This window comes from Heloderma suspectum, chromosome 4, assembly GCF_057233095.1.
Source record: "Heloderma suspectum isolate Gila_16-S chromosome 4, 16-S_ref, whole genome shotgun sequence".
NCBI classification, from domain to species: Eukaryota; Metazoa; Chordata; class Lepidosauria; order Squamata; family Helodermatidae; genus Heloderma; species Heloderma suspectum.
The window spans coordinates 200,499,863-200,519,233 of record NC_139461.1 but is presented as its reverse complement, the minus strand read 5'-3'; the positions used below and the strand labels follow the sequence as shown (position 1 = coordinate 200,519,233).

General features: G+C 43.2%; 1 protein-coding gene across 17 annotated transcripts in view; it reads right to left on the bottom strand.

Annotated features, from left to right (window-relative positions):
* Positions 1 to 18,295, bottom strand: part of ZNF644 (zinc finger protein 644) — a 70,899-nt gene extending 52,604 nt beyond the window's left edge. For 5 of the 17 annotated variants that reach the window (XM_084851948.1, XM_084851954.1, XM_084851958.1 and 2 more), the window contains exons 1-2: positions 18,139 to 18,295; positions 16,718 to 16,781 (exon numbers count right to left, since the gene is read on the bottom strand). The gene's annotated coding sequence lies outside the window, so the exon portion shown is untranslated. Of the gene's footprint in view, positions 1 to 1,994; positions 2,113 to 7,313; positions 7,374 to 16,479; positions 16,577 to 16,717; positions 16,782 to 17,537; positions 17,674 to 17,871; positions 17,974 to 18,138 lie in introns of those variants that run through there. The other 12 variants (XM_084851949.1, XM_084851955.1, XM_084851959.1 and 9 more) reach the window with 6 other exon arrangements.
* Positions 18,296 to 19,371: the final 1,076 nt, after the last annotated feature.

Here is a 19,371-nt window from a genome sequence, read left to right as displayed (position 1 = left end):
TACAGAAAAAAGCCCTCTCCTTTGCAATTGCATAACACACTTCTAATAAGGAAGATACTTGGAGAGGGGCCTCAGCAGAAGATCTTAAGACATGGGCAGGCTGGTATGGGAAGAGGTGCTCCTTCAGGTATTCATAAGGGAGAAGAGCAATTACAGTCCTACATGACGTATTTCATTGTGAATAATTGTTACTGGTTATTACTACAACTAAGATTCAAATCTATGGAAGTTTTTGCTACTTACCTAAGTTTGCTCCCCACCCCACCCCACCCCACCCCACCCCACCCCACCCCTTCAAGCTGCAAGTTTGCATCCAACACCAAGACAAACCTACAAACAGTAAATAAAAAAATTCTATAAAGCCAATTTGTTATACTCTTGATTAGTAGCCAGGTTGTACAAGGAGATAAGACAACAATTTGTTCTTATTAACAAACCACCATATAATGTGTTTTGTTTATTTATACCTAAGCATTTATTTATTACATTAATGATAAACCCCATATAGGCATTTTTGCTCCCAAGATCTCCAATGGCTAGATTTTAAAGAGAAATGTGGTAATTAAGAGAGTGTTCAAATATCCTGAGAACCTGCCTATCTTCTGCTTCACAGAAATACACGTTTCTTTACAAACATTAGTACTACTTTTCAACAGTTTTTCTGAAATTGAAATCCATTACTAGAACAGAATTATAGTCGCTCAAATGCTAGGCATGAAAACACAGTGACTTGATTTGCACATCATGACAAACCACCGTGGGTTAATTAATGCTTGGGGCCGCCACAGCATGTGCCAGCCACCATTTTGAATATGCAAATGCTGGCCGGCAGTTGTCGTGGCTTGTTTGTCATGTCACGTGAACCTGGGTGGTGCAGGTTGTGCAAGGATTAAACAACCCTCACATAACCCATGGTCTGTTCTAGGGTTATGTGACAGTTGTTTAACACTCACACAATCCCCACTGCCCAGGTTTGCACAACAAGACAAGCCACAGCAACCGCCAGCCAAGGTTTGCATTCAAAATGGTGGCCAGCACACAATGTGGTGCCCCAGGGGTTAATTAACCCACAATGGCTTGTCAGGACATGTGATCTGGCCCAGTGAAACATTTCAGAATATAACAAAATAGCCAAGATATCAGTGGCCACAGCAGAATTAAAATCCCTTCAAAGCTTTATCCTGAGAATCAGAAATAATCCTACTTGGCGCAGAACTCCTGCAAAAAGAGGATATAGAGTGAAGTTATAGATGCACATGTGGAAAGAACATTTAGTGTAGTTTGTCTATCATCTCATTATGCCCATTGAAGGAGCACTGCTTCCTCCTGACTATTACTGAAAACAATCCATCACAGGTCAATTTAGGTAACTCAACCATAGAAACTATAGCTTTTGCCCAAAATTTGACCTGAAAAGGGCAAAAGCTGTACAGAATGCAGCTCTGTACATTTGTGCTTAAAATCCCCATGAAAAAGTGGCATATAATTCTCAGTGTCGCCTTCCTTCTTAATGTATGCTTTGTTGCCTCAATGCTGGAAAATTCAGATTGCAAATAACTTTACATGATCCAATTACTTTCATAATAATGAATGTAAAGTATCATAAAATACAGTTGTTTTTGAAGGGGGTGTGGACAGATTAAAAGGGGTTGTTTGAATGAGTAAATTAGGTAAATACCTCCAAGAAACAGATTAACTCAGGATAAGGAGATATTCTATCACCCAGGCCCTACAAAATGTGATACCTGGACTAACAGCTGGGCTGAGGAACCAGCAAGGGAAAAGCACTGAAGAGTAGCTTAGGACATGTGCAAGTAGGGAAGAGGATACTTCAAGGGTTATAATAATGTCCATAGGCTTCATTTTTCACCATCCCCATTTTCTAAGCTGAACAATACATTTGAAATGCCTTAACATAGTGCCAAAAACATTTAGTGTTTCTAATATGCTTAGAAAGTTTAAATCTGACCAACAGATCAGAATCTAGCGCTTACTTTGGAACGATGGATTAAGTGCAGATATCCAGCTTCTTTTAGAGCGGGGACCGATTCCTTGCACTTCATATGTATTAATGGATTTGAATCAGAGATTCTGTCATCATCATAAATATTTCTAGACCAGGAGAATCAAAGTCATTTTTATTACAATATATAACTGAAATAAAAATATGTGATGCTTCTCAAATTCTTTCAATATTTACAACAGAAACATCAGAAAGATAGGAAAGTAGCACATGAAAACACTGCAGCAAGCATTGTCACTGTACTAGCACTGATTTCTGGTAGCCATTTTCTTTTTCTATCGAACACTGACAATTCTGCATTTCTTACTGCACTCTCTCTTTAAACCTGAAGGTGGCAATGATTAACTTATGCTCTTTCCCATTTTTATAGCTTACACTGAAAAAGACTGCTGTCTAACGCAACTTCCATTGGCATTTCAATTACACACTACTACAGAACAAGATTATTCTGGCTTTTAAATTAAATCAGTTTTCTTCCTTCTAGCGAATGAAGAAACATGGCGGTAACCATTTACCTTATCCATCCCCAAATATTAGGGCAGGCTACAATATGTCCCCATAAATACAACAAAAATCTTAATATGTTTCAAGTGGAAGCCTGGAAAAGTCAACAGAAAAGTTTCCTCTAAGTTCAGGCCTCCTTGCGTTTCCAAATACCTTTCCACCAGCAACAAACTGCCCATCAACCTCTAAGCAGTGTGGGAGGTCTCCTCCAAAATGTTCAGTTTAACCAATGTCTTGAAGGTATGGGGAGGGTTCTACAGTCAGACACCTTTCTCTTTCTTTCGTCCAGTCCACACAGACCTCCATCCTACACCTTCATTTCCCTCCTCCTCCAGGCTTCCATGAGTTCATGGCAGTTCAGCCAGTCGCTAAGTAGGGATGACAAACTGAGATATTTATGTCAAGTTTTATAATTTGTTCATGTTTCTTTGGCTAAGGAAACTAGCAAAAACAGGGGTATGCAAATTCAGCTACCTTCAGTAGCCAGTTAAACATGCTCACTGAAAATCTTCTCTCTCCCTCTTCAAGGAAGGGTCTTATACCAGATGTTACACTGAGCTTTCAAAGTGCTTAAAGTACATACATTCCCAGCATGACTGCAAGGTTGAGGCCCGACCCCTTCTTCCTAGTTCCAAGCTGTGGAGAAGGTCTCATCCCTATAGCACTAGCTGTGGAAGCACATGGGAGCACCTCCAAGCCCACCAAAATAGTGGGAACAGGGGCAAGCACTATTTTAACAAGTCTATACAATCTTTTTTTATTACCTCAGTCATTGGCTTACAGCCATAATGCATGCTACAATGTGCCCTAAAAGAGCACAAAAATCCTGAATTTTGTATTATCAGATAATTAACACAAGATAGAAATCTACCCAAATTTTAAAGTAATGTATATGGAGTGCTTTAAATACGCTATAAAGTGCAGTAATAAATAAATAATAAAATTATTATTATTATTATTATTATTATTATTATTATTTGGAAAGCACTTCAGGGAAAAAACCCTAAGCAGTTAAGTTACAACAAAACAAAACAAAAACCAGGCAGACTCAAAATCTAAAATAAACATAAATTAGGAAAGGAGAGTAGAATAGAGGAGGAGATGATTAGGAAGGAAAAGCCTAAGAATAACTAATGTGCTAGTTGTACTACAGGAAAGCATTTATATTTATATAATTTATTTAGTTCTAAATATTATCAACACAAGACTAAAAGCCCAGCTTCTGTGACTTAAATTATCAACTTGAGCCATTTAAAAACCACTACGAAAATACTTTTATTTCATATTTTCCAAAGACAGTAAGACGCTCTAGCTCAGATATTGTTCTGCAATGAATTCCATCACTAGCATTTGTGTTCTAATAAACTTCATCCCACTTTGATGTTTATCCCTTCCCAAATGTGTGCTATTTTTAACAATCATTTAACCTTACTTACAGACCCCTATGTTATGTTTGGGACTTTTTAGCTTAAATAAAATGTGAGAAAAGGAGGTATAAAATTATGACAGAGGTATATAAAGTTATGCATGGTGTGGAGAAAATGTACCGGTTGAAGACCTCTTTCATAATGCTAACACTCAGTTATCCAATGAAGCTGAATGGGGAGATTCATGACAGATAAGAAGATGTACTTCCTCACACAGTACACAGTTAAAATTATGGAATTTGCTTCTCAAGATGCAATGATGGCCACCAATTTGGGTCACTTTAAAAGGGGATTAAACAAATTCATGAAAGATAAGGCTATCGATGGGTAGACTATCATGTAGGTTACGTGATAGTCTGAGCAGAGCTACAGCTCTGCTGCTGTAGTTCGACCCTTGCCTACTGCTCTCTCTCCCAATGAAGAAAAACAAAAGGACTGATACATTATACTAGCTTTGTGGTAACTACTTGAAAACAGAAGAACTTGTATGCTACACAGACGTGCATGTACTTTGTGCTTTTTTGTGTAGCTGAAAGCAAGAGGCTCTTTGTTGTAATGACCCCCCTCACTCCAAGGGATGTCAACACTGCTAGTTGAACATGAAAAGGGCCAAATTATTAATGCAAAAGGAGATTCCATACTTCTCAAGCACTTACCGTCTTACTTGTAAGCTATGAAACAAGACTGAAGGACCAAAAACTAGCTATCTATCCAGCAAACGCCACTCAGTGGTTACATTCTGATGTCCTGCCAAACCATAGTTTAGGATGATGAGAATGAGCTTGGACTCGCATGCTCCTTCCTCCTCCTCCACCATAGCTGCAAGAAGTTTGGGACATTTCACTTATATTTTAGATTAACCACACTTTAGTGTTACATCCAGCATGGTCAATCAGTTCACCCTGGAGCACTGTTATCCTTCATATGATACTCCTAATCTCCACTGCAGTAATTTCTGTGATTTCCAAAACCCAACATTTATCTCAGAGAAAACAGATTTCTGAAATGAAGACCCATAAATGACCAGTGCATAAGTTTAATACATCCATATGAGTAACTTCTAAGAGTGAAAAGGGTAAAATAAATCAACCCACTTCACAGAGCCAGATTTAATAGTTTTTCCTGTATAGTAATCTATGTCATAATTAACGCATCATGAAGCCAAATACTGGTTTCTGTGTATCAGAAATATCTCCTGAGACATATCAGTAAGGGACTGATTTCACCTTTACCCCAGATCAAGCAGATTTACGTTTCACCCAGTTAAATTTTGAAATTCTGCAATCAAAATCTAAATTCTGAAATTAATAATACTTTTTGAAATGTCATTTAGCTCTGGCTGCTAATAATCTATAGAAAATGAATTGGGGTGGAGGAAGCACATGTATCTAACCACATTGCTAGTGCAAATTCAATAACCCTCAATTTTACTGAACAATTGCTGAATTACATTTATTTATCCATCAGATTTTTCATACTGACCTTCAGTATAAAGGATTACCAACTTTAGAAGAAGAAAGAAAGCTCCCTCCCAGATAGCAGAAGCTGGAATTCACCTCCAGTTCTCACCTATCCATCACCATGTCCTGCACTCCTGGCAAAGACAGATACTTCAACTCTGTTTCTGCCATATATCTATCCTACACCAGCAGTGTCCCATGCTTACTCTGGCAGTAGCTGCTCTCCTCCAAGAAGATTCCTCTTCTCCCAATGGCTTGAGAGAAGCTTCAGAAGTGCAGGGGAATACTGGAACTCAACTCATTCATTCAGAAAGACCCATTCCCATCAGAGCAGGTGGAGTACTGCTGCTGCTAAAAGCTAGAGGCAGGCTACAATGGCAAAAATTAGAGAACCTCACACACATCAAGATGACTGGCAAGCAAGTGCCATCTCTAGCCATTACCGCCTACATTGGCCACCACTGAAAGGAAGCTCTCTCCTTCCTTCCAGAAATCAGTATAATGATGACTGATTAAAACCAGCTGACTGTGCTGGGTGCTCATCGATACAGCATTGTCACTGGAGACACAGATTTGACCGGGTGGGTCCTGGGTGTAGTGAATGTATCCTTCTGAGAGGGGGGTGGTACCTGCTGCCTTGGAAGAGGCAGTGTTCCAAATGCTCAGTCACTCTGGACTCTATGGCACTTGACAACTACTACCCCGTCACAAATATCCCCTTTTTGGTTCTTGAGAGAGTCATGATGGGGCAACTGCAGACATTGTTGGAGGATACTAATTAACTTGACCCATTCCAGTCTGGGTTCAGGCCTGGTTTGGGGATGAATCAACCTTGGTCATCCTAAGGGATGACTTTTACTGAGGGAGGATACTTTCAGCAGCTTTTGATACCACTGACCATAGTATCCTCCTGGACTGACTTTATGAGATGGGTATCGAAGGCAATTTTCTCAGGTGGTTCCAGTCTTATCTGCAGTGTCAGTCTTAGAAAGTACTTTTGGGGCACTATTTGCCCCCAGTGCTATTTAACATCAATATGAAGCTGTTGGAAGTGGACATGAGGAGATTTTGAGCGAGGTGCCATCAGTAAGTTGATGATACCCTGATCTATTTCTCTGTAATATCTGAATCAGGGGAGGCTATGCAAGCCTCAGACTGGTTCCTGGATGCAATTGCCTGGATGAGAGCCAATAAATAGAGCCTGAATTCTGATAAGATGGAGGCACTGTGGATGAGTGGCTCCCATGTCTGGGAATTGGGTCAGCTGCATGCTCTGGATGGGGTTACACTCCCCTTGAAGGAGCAGGTGCATAACCTGGGGGTGCTCATTGATCCAGCATTGTCACTGGAGGCCCAAGTGTCTTCAATGGCTAAGAGTGCCTTTTACCAGTTCCGACAGGTTTAAGACAGTTACAGTCATTCCTGGACAGGGATAGTTTGACCACTGTGGCCCATGGAGTGGTAATGGAGTGGTCAAAATTGGATTACCACAATGTGCTTTATGTAGGGTTGCCCTTAGGGTTAGTCCAGAAGCTGCAGTTGTTACAGAATGCCACAGCCAGGTTGGTAACAGAAGTGGCTTATCACCAGCATATTACACCTATGCTGAGGGAACTGCACTGGCTGCCTACATGCTGCTGGGTCAGGCTTAAAGTTCTGGTATTTATTTATAAAGCCCTAAACAACTTAAGAGTTCTCCTGATCCCCTACAAGCCTGCTCAGCTGCTGCACTTATCAGGAGATACCCCCCTGGGGATAGCCAAGATTTCAGAGGTTCAGTCCATTGTGGCTTGGAATAGTGCCTTTAGTGTCATAGCGCCCACTGTCTGGAACTCCCTACCACTACAAATTAGGCAGGCACCAACTCTTCTGGGTTTTTGGCACCTACTAAAAACATACCTTTACCAACAGGCATTCCCAGGAAGGTAATCTTGTCCTCTGGACATTGCTTAGAAATGCCTTTAATATAAACAATACATATTGTTAAATAAATAAATAAAATAGGCAGATGGGCACGTGTTTTTTCATATTTGGTCATTAACAGGACTACATATGATCTGGCCATTTGAGAGGTAAATAATTCACCTGTATCAATGGTACACCCACATCTAAATGTTCCCTAAAGCTTTAGGATTGAAGCTACAAACCATCTACATTTTAGAAACAAGCAATGAAGATTCATGGTTTGTATAGAAAACATTTGCTACAGCTAAAGCATTAAATAATACTCTACCACACAGTAGAAACCAACTCAAAACCTACTCTTTTTTGCATCCCATAATCACCATTACCACCAACTGCCCTGTGAGAAGGATCCCAGAAGAAAGAGAGAGGCAGGTGAAGACCACCTCAGACCCCTGCTCCAGCTAGACTGTCCCTGCCTTTACCCACAGGGCTTCCCACTATTATCTGCCCTTGGGAAAGATCTTTATGAGTTATTTTCCATATTGTTTGAAATGGTTTTTATTAATGTATTGTTGAGCACCTCAATGACATCATGAGCTAAACTGTGAAGGGACACCCAAGAAGGGAAGGTCATGGCAGAGAGGTCAGACTAAATACGATCCCTGGGGAAGGAAACGGCAACCCACCCCAGTATTCTTGCCATGAAAACTAAATGGATCAGTACAACCAGAGATATCTCGGTATACCATCGGAAGATGGGACTCCCAGGTCGGAAGATGGTCAAAATGCTACTGGGGAGGAACAGAGTAGCCCCAAATGTGATGACGCAGCTAGCTCAAAGCTGAAAGGATGGCTAGCAGCCGATGGTGCTGGTGGTGAACGACGAATCCGATGTTCTAAAGATCAACACACCATAGGACCCTGGAATGTAAGATCTATGAGCCAGGGCAAAATGGATGTGGTTACTGGGGAGATGTCAAGATTAAATATAGACATTTTGGGTGTCAGTGAACTGAAATGGACTGGAATGGGCCACTTCACATCAGATGACCACCAGATCTACTACTGTGGACAAGAGGACCACAGAAGAAATGGAGTAGCCTTCATAATTAATAATAAAATGGCTAAAGCAGTGCTTGGATACAATCCAAAAAATGACAGAATGATCTCAATTCGAATTCAAGGTAAGCCATTTAACATCACAGTGATCCAAATATATGCCCCAACCACAGATGCTGAAGAAGCAGAAGTAGATCAGTTCTAGGAGGATCTGCAGCACCTACTGGATAGTACGCCAAAAAAAATGTTATTTTCATTACAGGAGACTGGAATGCTAAGGTGGGTAGTCAAACGACACCTGGAATTACAGGCAAGCATGGTCTGGGAGAACAAAATGAAGCGGGACATAGGCTGATAGAATTTTGCCAAGACAACTCACTGTGCATAACAAACACTCTCTTCCAACAACCTAAGAGACGACTTTATACATGGACTTCACCAGATGGTCGACACCGAAATCAGATTGACTACATCCTTTGTAGCCAAAGGTGGCGGACATCTATGCAGTTGGTAAAAACAAGACCTGGAGCTGATCGTAGTTCAGATCACAAACTTCTTATTGCACCATTTAGAATCAGACTAAAGAGAAGAGAGAAGACCCACAGATCAGTTAGATATGAGCTCACTAATATTCCTCATGAATATGCAGTGGAGGTGAAGAATAGATTTAAGGGACTAGATTTAGTAGATAGGGTCCTGGAAGAACTATGGACAGAAGTTCGCAATATTGATCAGGAGGCGGCAACAAAAAACGTCCCAAAGAAAAAGAAACCCAAGAAGGCAAGATGGCTGTCTGCTGAGAGATGGGAAGCAGCCCAAGAAAGAAGGAAAGCAAAAGGCAACAGTGATAGGGGGAGATATGCCCAATTAAATGCAAAATTCCAGAGGTTAGCCAGAAGAGATAAGGAATTATTTTTAAACAAGCAATGTGCGGAAGCGGAAGAAGATAATAGAATAGGAAGGACAAGAGACCTCTTCCAGAAAATTAGAAACATCGGAGGTAAATTCCAGGCAAAAATGGGTATGATCAAAAACAAAGATGGCAAGGACCTAACAGAAGCAGAAGAGATCAAGAAAAGGTGGCAAGAATATACGGAAGATCTGTATAGGAAGGATAATAATGTCGGGGATAGATTTGATGGTGTGGTCAGTGAGCTAGAGCCAGACATCATGAAGAGTGAGGTTGAATGGGCCTTAAGAAGCATTGCTAATAACGAGGCAGCAGGAGATGACGGTATCCCAGCTGAACTGTTTAAAATCTTGCAAGATGATGCTGTCAAGGTGATGCATGCCATATGCCAGCGAATTTGGAAAACACAAGAATGGCCAACAGATTGGAAAAGATCACCTTATATCCCCATACCAAAAAAGGGAAGCACCAAAGAATGTTCCAACTATCGAACAGTGGCACTTCTTTCACATGCCAGTAAGGTAATGCTCAAGATCTTGCAAGGTAGACTCCAGAAATTCATGGAACGAGAATTGCCAGATGTACAAGCTGGGTTTAGACAAGGCAGAGGAACTAGAGACCAAATTGCCAATATCCGCTGGATAATGGAGAAAGCCAGGGAGTTTCAGAAAAACATCTATTTCTGTTTTATTGACTATTCTAAAGCCTTCGACTGTGTGGATCATAACAAATTGTGGCAAGTTCTTGGTGGTATGGGGATACCAAGTCATCTTGTCTGCCTCCTGAGGAATCTGTATAACGACCAAGTAGCAATGGTAAGAACATACCACGGAACAACGGACTGGTTTAAGATTGGGAAAGGAGTACGACAGGATTGTATACGCTCACCCTACCTATTCAACCTGTACGCAGAACACATCATGCGACGTGCTGGGCTTGATGAAGCCAAGGCTGGAGTTAAAATCGCTGGAAGAAGCATTAACAATCTCAGATATGCAGATGATACCACTTTGATGACTGAAAGTGAGGAGGAGCTGAGGAACCTCATGACGAAGGTGAAAGAAGGAAGTGCAAAAGCTGGGTTGCAGTTAAACCTCAAAAAAACCAAGATTATGGCAACCAGCTTGATTGAGAACTGGCAAATAGAGGGAGAAAACGTGGAGGCAGTGACAGACTTTGTCTTTCTAGGCGCAAAGATGACTGCAGATGCTGACTGCAGCCAGGAAATCAGAAGACGTTTACTTCTGGGGAGGACAGCAATGACAAATCTTGATAAAATAGTTAAGAGCAGAGACATCACACTGACAACAAAGGTCCGCATAGTTCAAGCAATGGTATTCCCCGTAGTAACCTATGGCTGCAAGAGCTGGACCATAAGGAAGGCTGAGCGAAGGAAAATAGATGCTTTTGAACTGTGGTGCTGGAGGAAAATTCTGAGAGTGCCTTGGCCTGCAAGAAGATCAAACCAGTCCATACTCCAGGAAATAAAGCCAGACTGCTCACTTGAGGGAATGATATTAAAGGCAAAACTGAAGTACTTTGGCCACATAATGAGAAGACAGGACACCCTGGAGAAGATGCTGATGCTAGGGAAAGTGGAAGGCAAAAGGAAGAGAGGGCCGACCAAGGGCAAGATGGATGGATGATATTCTGGAGGTGACGAACTCGACCTTGGGGGAGCTGGGGGTGGCAACGGCCGACACGAAGCTCTGGCGTGGGCTGGTCCATGAAGTCACTAAGAGTCAGAAGCGACTGATCGAATAAACAACAACAACAATTTCACTTGTAAACCGCTTTGGTAGGATTTTATCCTGAAAGGCAGGATATAAATAATTGTAATAAATACATAATCAGCAACACATATTCCTGAGCCATCCTATGATTTAAAGTCTACATTCATAAACAAAAATATTGTGTCATAAGTCATCACTACATCTGATTGTAGTAGTCATTATACACTTTACGTGCTTGCTTCCAGATGGAGGGTTCCTAATGCTACCAATCAAAAGGCACGTGCTTTTTTCTTCAACAGATTTTTTCTGATAAGAAAAATTTGGAAGAAGCAGTGGGAAAACAGAGGAGGGCTACAAATTGAAGGCAACGATATCTGGACCACCTGTAAAATTCTGTGAATGATGCAGGGTGATTAGACAATAAAAGCCTTGTCTGGAATACAGGTGTGAAGGGCTAAAAAAAAAAAAAACCAGAAAATTGGGGAAAACATTTTTCCTGCTTTTTCCATATTTTTTGAAAAATTGGGGAAAACTTTTTCCCATTTTTTCCAAGCCCTCTCATCTTAGCCTAGAAGCACCTGTTATGCCTTATTTTTGTTGACTGAAACTTTCAAGAATCCAGACACAGTTAGACAACCACTACAAGTACTATGAGAAACATCCGCTGATATTAGAGCTATTCAGAGCACAGATATTTACATAAAAGACAGAAACTGAGACAAGAAAGATTCATTCTCCCTCCACAAATCAGTCATCTGCAAATTGAGAGATGTATGTATTTTCACTTGCTATCCATTAGCAGCAGCTGGGAGACAGAAAAAAGGGTAAAAAGCTCCCTTCCAGCCCCCCGACAGGAGGAAACTTGAAGCTTCAACAACTCAACAGCAAAGAAAAAATAAGTGTGGAGACCAGCTCTTCTGCCTAATAAAGCTTGACATTTCTTAGAAGGAAATCCTAGCAATTTAAAGCAGTTTGCCACTGACAACGGGATGTCCCTGAACAATTTATTTACTTCATTTTAAACAGCCAAACCTTTTAAAACAAACAAGCTTAAACATTAAGTTTTGCGATGAACTAGTTAAGTGCCCAGCACCTGAACCACCTCTGCACTTTAAAGTCTGTGGAACAGATCCAGAAGCCTGTGTACACAAGATACAAACTTCCACGTGCATGGACACAGGTTGCCTATTTCCTTTCTGGCAACAGCCCTTCATGGGACACTCCTCCAGATTATCTTGACTTTTATTCAGGGAGCGCTTGTCAGAAAGTGAAGGGAGCTGCTGTTGGAAGGAGAGAGCTGATGAATCCCCATACCCAAAAGAGAGTGGGATTTTTTTAAATCAAAATCTGATCTGCTTTGATGGCATGGATGCTTTGCAGATTTGTCAGAGGTACCGTGGCTGCTACTGCCTTATCACAGCTTTGTAACAATCACTTGTCAATAGTGAGTAAGAATTGCCCCCAGGCCATCAGCTGAGTCCTCCTTCTTCCTTCTAGCTCTGAAGAGCTACTAGCACTCCAACACCATAAGACCGCATTCTCTCTTCCTGGAAGAGAGAAATTATCCAGGGCCCTGCCTCCCGAATGCACCCTTGTACTAAAGGCAAATACATTCTGGAGACTTGTACAGGGGTTCACTACAAACCTAAGCCTGGAAGTAAATGGCAGCATCACACGCATTTTCTGGCAGAGGAACAGAAAGGGAGAACATGGAGGTTTGCAGCTGCCCAGGCACCCTCCTGTGATTCTGAACTAGGAAACAGGAAAGGTGGTTGGGTGTCTGGCTGGCATCTCTTCCTCTCTATCCTGGGAGACTGGGAGGAAGATGGCCTGCTGTGTGTATTCTACAGCTATCCTTTTCTCCTCTCCGTGTCTTCTACCCTTAACATGGCAGTATGGTGCGTGCAGATGTCTGGAGAGTGCCCGACAGGGCACTTCAGGGCCATCCTTTCCCAATCTACACAGCCAGACTTTCCCAGTCTACAGATAGAGGAAAAAGACAACTGGAAAACAAGGAAGGTGGTAGTGCCACAGGGTTCCATCCTCTCCCCGATGCTATTTAATATCTATGTGAAGCTGCTGGGGGCTATCATCAGGAGGTTTGGGGTGCAGTGTCATCAACATGCGGATGACACACAGCTCTACCTCTCATTCAAATCTTCACCAAGGTTGGCCATAGAATCCCTGTCCAAATGTCTGGAGACCGTGAGTGGCTGGATGGGGAGGAATAAGCTGAAGCTGAACCCATACAAGACCGAGGTACTTTTGGTGGGAGACAAGAGGAGGCTGGGGGATGTTGACCTGGTGTCGAATGGGGTACGGCTACCCTTGAAAGACCAGGTCCGCAGCCTGGGGGTCATTTTGGACTCCCAGCTGTCCATGGAGGCTCAGGTGTCAGCTGTGAGCCAGACACCACTGTATCAACTCCATCTGATACGGCGGCTGCGCCCCTTCCTTCCCGACCATCTGCTCCCATCGGTAGTACATGCCCTGGGCTCCTCTCATTTAGACTACTGTAATGCGCTCTACCTGGGGTTACCCTTGAAGACGGTTCAGAAGCTGCAGCTGGTACAGAACGCGGCAGCTCGCCTGATTAAAGGCAGCCGCCGGCGAGATCACATCACTCCAGTGCTGAAGGAGTTGCACTGGTTACCAGTTGTTTTCCGGGCCAAATTCAAGGTGTTGGTTTTGACCTTTAAAACCCTATATGGTTCCGGCCCAGCCTATCTTAAGGAGCGCCTCCAGCAGCACCAGACAGGCCACTTAACAAGATCAGCCTCGGATGGCCTTCTCTCTGTCCCATCAGCCAGGACAGGTAGACTGGTGGGGACGAGGGAGAGGGCCTTTTCTGTGGTGGCCCCCACTCTGTGGAACTCCCTCCCTAGGGAACTCCGTTATGCCCCCTCTTTAATGAGCTTCCGTCGTGCATTAAAAACGTGGTTGTTCAGGCAGGCATTTGGGGTGGGTTAGGGTATTTTAGAAAATGTTTTTATTTAAACTGTTTTATTGTATGCTGTACATCGCCCAGAGTGGCTGGGTGACCAGCCAGATGGGCGATTATTAAATTTAATAATAAATAAATAAATAAAATAAAGTGCACAACAAGGCATTCAGATGGCCGCAGAGGGACCAAGGTGTTGCAGTACTTCCCTGAGGAAATGGTTCTTGCAACATTCCTCCACAACTTTGCCTTCTGGCCCCATTGTTTACCTAACCTGGCCATACTGAATAAAACTAGTCAACCAACAGTATACAGTAAATATCTGTATATAACTGTAAATAACTGTTTCTAGATGGAGTTTTTTAAATGGCATTCTGAAGAGCTTCCACTGATTTCCTAGCTATGTCAACTTGTAAAGTATTATCTTAATTTCACTAAGGAAAATTTAAGTAAACTGACACAATTTAACATTGTCAAAAATTATATACCATGTCTTAAAAGTTTTTTTTAATAATCCTTCTCTAAAATGAAATAATCAAGAAAAATAATTATCTTTATTCTTCAAAGTAATGGAATACTTACGGGAGCAATCCTATCTAGGTAGGCGGCCCCCTCCAAACTCGGAGGCGACCACCTGTCCGAAGCAGAGCAGGAGAAGCGCGGAGGGGATTGTTCCCGCCGCGCTTCTCCTGCTCTGCTTTTTTGGCTAGACAGCCCCCAGCCACGCCCTTTTTCAGCCGCTCTGTGCTCCTCTTGTGAGTGCGGAGGATGGGGCTGTTCCGCGCTGCCTCGGAGGCAGCGCAGAAGTGGGAGGAGCTTGGTTCTCCGGGAACTGACCTCGGAGTGCGGGTTCTGAGGTTGGTTCCCAGAAAACAACATACCCTATGGCTGTCTAGCTGCTGTCTAGCGGCCACAGGATTGCTCCCTCTGCATGTGTACTATCAGTTTTCAAGTTAAGTACATATGCACCAGTACTAAAAACACTGTTATTACCAAAGCTACAACAATTCTTATGTTAAAAATGTAGGTTTTATTTTTAAAAGACATGCTAATAATATGAAAGTGCATCCTAAACAACTGATGTCTGGACACTACCATATATGAATTATAAGAAACCACCATATATGAATTTAACAAATCGTGAATTAGTGAAACAGAAGCTTTGGATTCAAGTTTCTTGAATGTAAATAATGTACATGTATAAACTGTTACAATGTTCTGATATACTATTGATAAATATTGATAATTTATGTATAACAAAAGCAAGCATTCACATGTTTTCTGTTTTGAGGGACACATCACATTGGGCACATAAGCATACCAAAAGTGTAAAAACATTTAAATAATGCTAATTCCTAAATGATTCGTCCTTACACCTCAAGGCATAAGTATTTTTCTGCTGTCATTACATGGAATTTGGCCTCCTTTAAAGGCTTTTCTAGTTAGCAAGCAGCATACTATTGGAGACGTTTTACTCATTAACTGAATTATTTAGTACTTCAAATATGCACTACTGTACCAGTAAACCAAATGTCTGAGAATTTGTGCCATATCTCTACAATTCTTAAACAGCTTCAGTTACCTTCCAGAGACATTACTGTCATCAGTAACAAATCCCATCAGACCACTGCCTTCACTAGTTCAATTTTTTTTTCTGAATCTATCACATTTTAAAAGTTATTTCTTTTTCCATCTGCTTCATCAAGGAGCCCAAGACATACATGGCTTATCCTATTTTATTCTCAAACAACCCTGTGAGGTTGGGTAGGTTGAAAGAATGACTGATGATCCACTGAGCTATGTGGCCAAGTGGGGTTCAAATCCAGGCCTCCCTATGTTGGACTAGTTTAAATCCAACACCCACTCCTCTGTTTAACATGCAGAAAGTAGCCAGATGGGCCTCTAAGCCTGTCTAACTGACTTACCTTTCAGTGGATGGGGAGGGGACTGGAGAACCCATAGGATATTGCATATCACAGCCTGCCCACTAGCATGCCCCCTTTTCTCTCTCTCAGACTTTGTTGTGACTTTATATGAGCAGGGGCTAGGAGGGAGAAGGGGGTGGGAGAGGGAAGATCCATGATCAGATCTCCTCCTCCATTCTCATAGTTCTGTCTACAGGCATGGAGAGGAGATTCACCACTTCATATGGTGCCTCAGATGCTGTCTATGGGCCACAGGATTGCTCTCTTAGTTGCTTTACAATAATAATTAGATTCGTCCTTAAAATACAACTGAGAGAAATAATCATTACTGCTCCATTTTACCAACAGAGAACTGAAGGCTACCTAGAAACGTATTTTTCCTTTCCAAGCTTCAGAAGACAGGCAAATTTCAAATGTCAGATTCACATCTGATTATTATGACACTATGCAGGCTCACATTCTCAGCCCTTTTTTCCTCTACACTTCACAGCCTGCACCATACACACACATAAACTTAAGAGAAAAGTAACATCTGAAGAGGATAGTGACTTGCCCTACACCCCCAAGTTCATGAAGAGACCTGGACACGAACCATATCTCTTAGTTCCAAAGCTCTTTAGTGAGCCACTAATACCGTCTCTGGTGGTATAAAAGGGTTGTCACACTGAACTTTTCTTTGCACTGTTATCCTATAAGAAAAAAATTGAATTGTTTTGGTGAACTGACAGCTTTTTTCTTATATTCAAGAGTATTTCATGTCAAGCGTGTTCAAATCCTCTTTGTTTCCATACTAAGCAATTAATTAGACTTGTGATCTCCTGAAGTCTTACCTATGCTATAGCAGCAAAATTCTTCTGTCCCAATTTTTTTTCACATCTTGAATCGTTCATCTATCTAGGAAAAACATACAGTAAGGAATGCCAAACATTAGTTCACCCATCCAAACATACTGTACGTAGTTACATTCTTATGAATTCCTGTAACATAAGTTATATCACAAAAGCCTGGGTAAGATGTGTGTGCTAATGTATTTCGGTTCTCCTCTTACTATGCAAGTAAACTACCAGACAAAGAGAAAGGCAACAGGTGTATGAGCTTAAAAACATTTCAGTACATAATAACACAACATGCTTCCCTAGGCAATCTGGAGGCTATAGTAATTGTTCCTACCACCGATTACCATATTTTGTATTTCTTCCTGCATTTTGCATGTACAAGAACGAACCTCTCTGGCACGTTTTTGGAAGTTGCAAAACTAACAGGCGATACACAAGGCCCGCCTTGCTGATCAATAGTGACCAGAATGGAAAGTTTGGGAACTGCAAAAAAAAAAGAGGGGGGGAAAAGCAGCAAAGACCATTCCGTTCCAGGCATCGAAGAGGCTGAGCTGCATTATTTAAAAAGCACTTGTAACTCCATAAAAAGCCTCAGAACTGACAATCGTGCAGCGCGAACCTAAAGCGTAGAGAGGGCTGAAGTCTTGGTGACAATATTCGGGGTGGCTTGCGAAGGATGAGTATACAACCATGTCCAAGCGAACAAGACCCAAATACTTTCGCCGGGGCTTAAAAAATAAGGAAGGAGAGGGCAGACCTCCCAAGCTGGCCCGCGCTTCGCTCCCCGTACTACTTTACAGCAGTGGTCACCCACCCGCTGCCAGGGTGACCTCATTCACTGCGCGGCCTTGCCGGGGTCGCCGCGACTATTCCTCCTCCGGGCTTCCCCTCGTCCTCCACCCGAAGTTCCTCCTCAGCGGCCAGCAGCGTCTCCCCGCTCCGCGTTCACTGGCTAGGCCGTTTCATGTGACCGAACAAAACCCTCCTCAACGCAGCAGCTCTTTGTGCCCGGCCCAGTCGGACCTGCAGTATGCTCGGAGGAGGAGGACGAGGCCGGCCGCTCCCCCGTGCCGAGGACTGAGGGAAGCGAGCGCTGCCGGGCTGCGAAACCACCCTTTCCCCCGCACAGCCCCGGCTTTGCCACTCACCCCGGGCGGACGCGGCCCGGCCTGGTCGAGCCCCTTTGCCGCACCAGCGGCAGCCGCCATGTTCCCTGATGCGACAGGATGGAGCAAAGACCCCCCCGCTCTGCCTCCTCCCTTTCGCGCGCGCGCTCCGCTCCAGCCTCTTTTCGGCCGTCCTCGCGCCCGAGGCCGCGCGGAATTCTCCTTCCCCTCCCCCCCGTCACTCCCGCACACGCACACACGCGCCCCCCCCCATAATAATAATAATAATAACCATAACGGAAAACTCACAGGCTCGCCAGGGCGTGCGTCATACCAAGGGGGGGGGCTGCGTGAAGCGTCATGACGACATCACGCCACCTCTCGTTCGGATCCCGACTCTCTCACTCTCTCTCCCCCACACACACATATACACACACACATCCACACCCTCCGCCCCGTTCGGCGCATGTGCGTAGCCTTCTAATCTGCCTGCTCCCCTTTCTCGACTGCCCAATTCCTGCCCTCTCCTCCCAGTTCAAGTAGGTGTCACGCAAGCCCCCACCCCCATTCCAAAACACACACACACACACACACTCCTTGTACTCCTCACTTTATCGGATAAATGATGAAGAGTCCTGTGGCACCTCAGAGACTAACAAATTTATTCTGGCATAAACTTTCCTGGACTGCAGAGCCCACTTCTTCAGATGCATGGACTATTGTGGAGAGTTTGAGGTTTATATTCACTACTACGGGGGGGGGGGAGAGAATTGTGAACAGTGAGGTTACAAGGACATTAAATGCAAAAAGTAACAATCATATTATTAACAGCGATCTTTCATATGTACTGTAAGGCGCCTCAACACTCTGTTGTTTTAGTCTAACACAGCTACCCTGTGGCAATTGTCACAATGAGTAAGTGATGAGTCAATACCAGTGGATCAATTGTGAAGTTCACTGGGTGGGCGAGTGCTACTCCATTTCTTCTAAGGGATTCTTGCCCATAGTAGTAGATATGATGGTCACCTGAATTAAATTCGCCCATGCTTGTCCATTTGAGTTCACTGATTCCCAAGATGTCGATGTTCAGTCTTGCCATCTCATGTTTGACCACCTCCAGCTTACCTTGATTCATTGATCTTACATTCCAGGTGCCTAAACAATATTGTTCTTTACAGCATCGGATTTTCTTTTCACCACCAGACACATCCACAGCTGAGTGTCCTTTCGGCTTTGGCCCAGCCGCTTCACTCTTTCTGGCGCTACTTGGAAACTCCCTCTGCTCTTCCCCAGTAGTATATTGGACACCTTCCGACCTGAGGGGCTCATCTTCCGGCGTCATCTCTTTTAGCCTTGTGTTAGGTTCCATGGGGTTTTCTTGGCAAGTATACAGGAGTGGGTTGCCATTTCCTTCTCCAGTGGACCACATTTTGTCAGAACTCTCCACCATGACCTGTCCGTCTTGGGTGACCCTGCACGGCATAGTTTATGGCTTCACTGAGTTACGCAAGCCCCTTCGCCACAACAAGGCAGTGATCCATG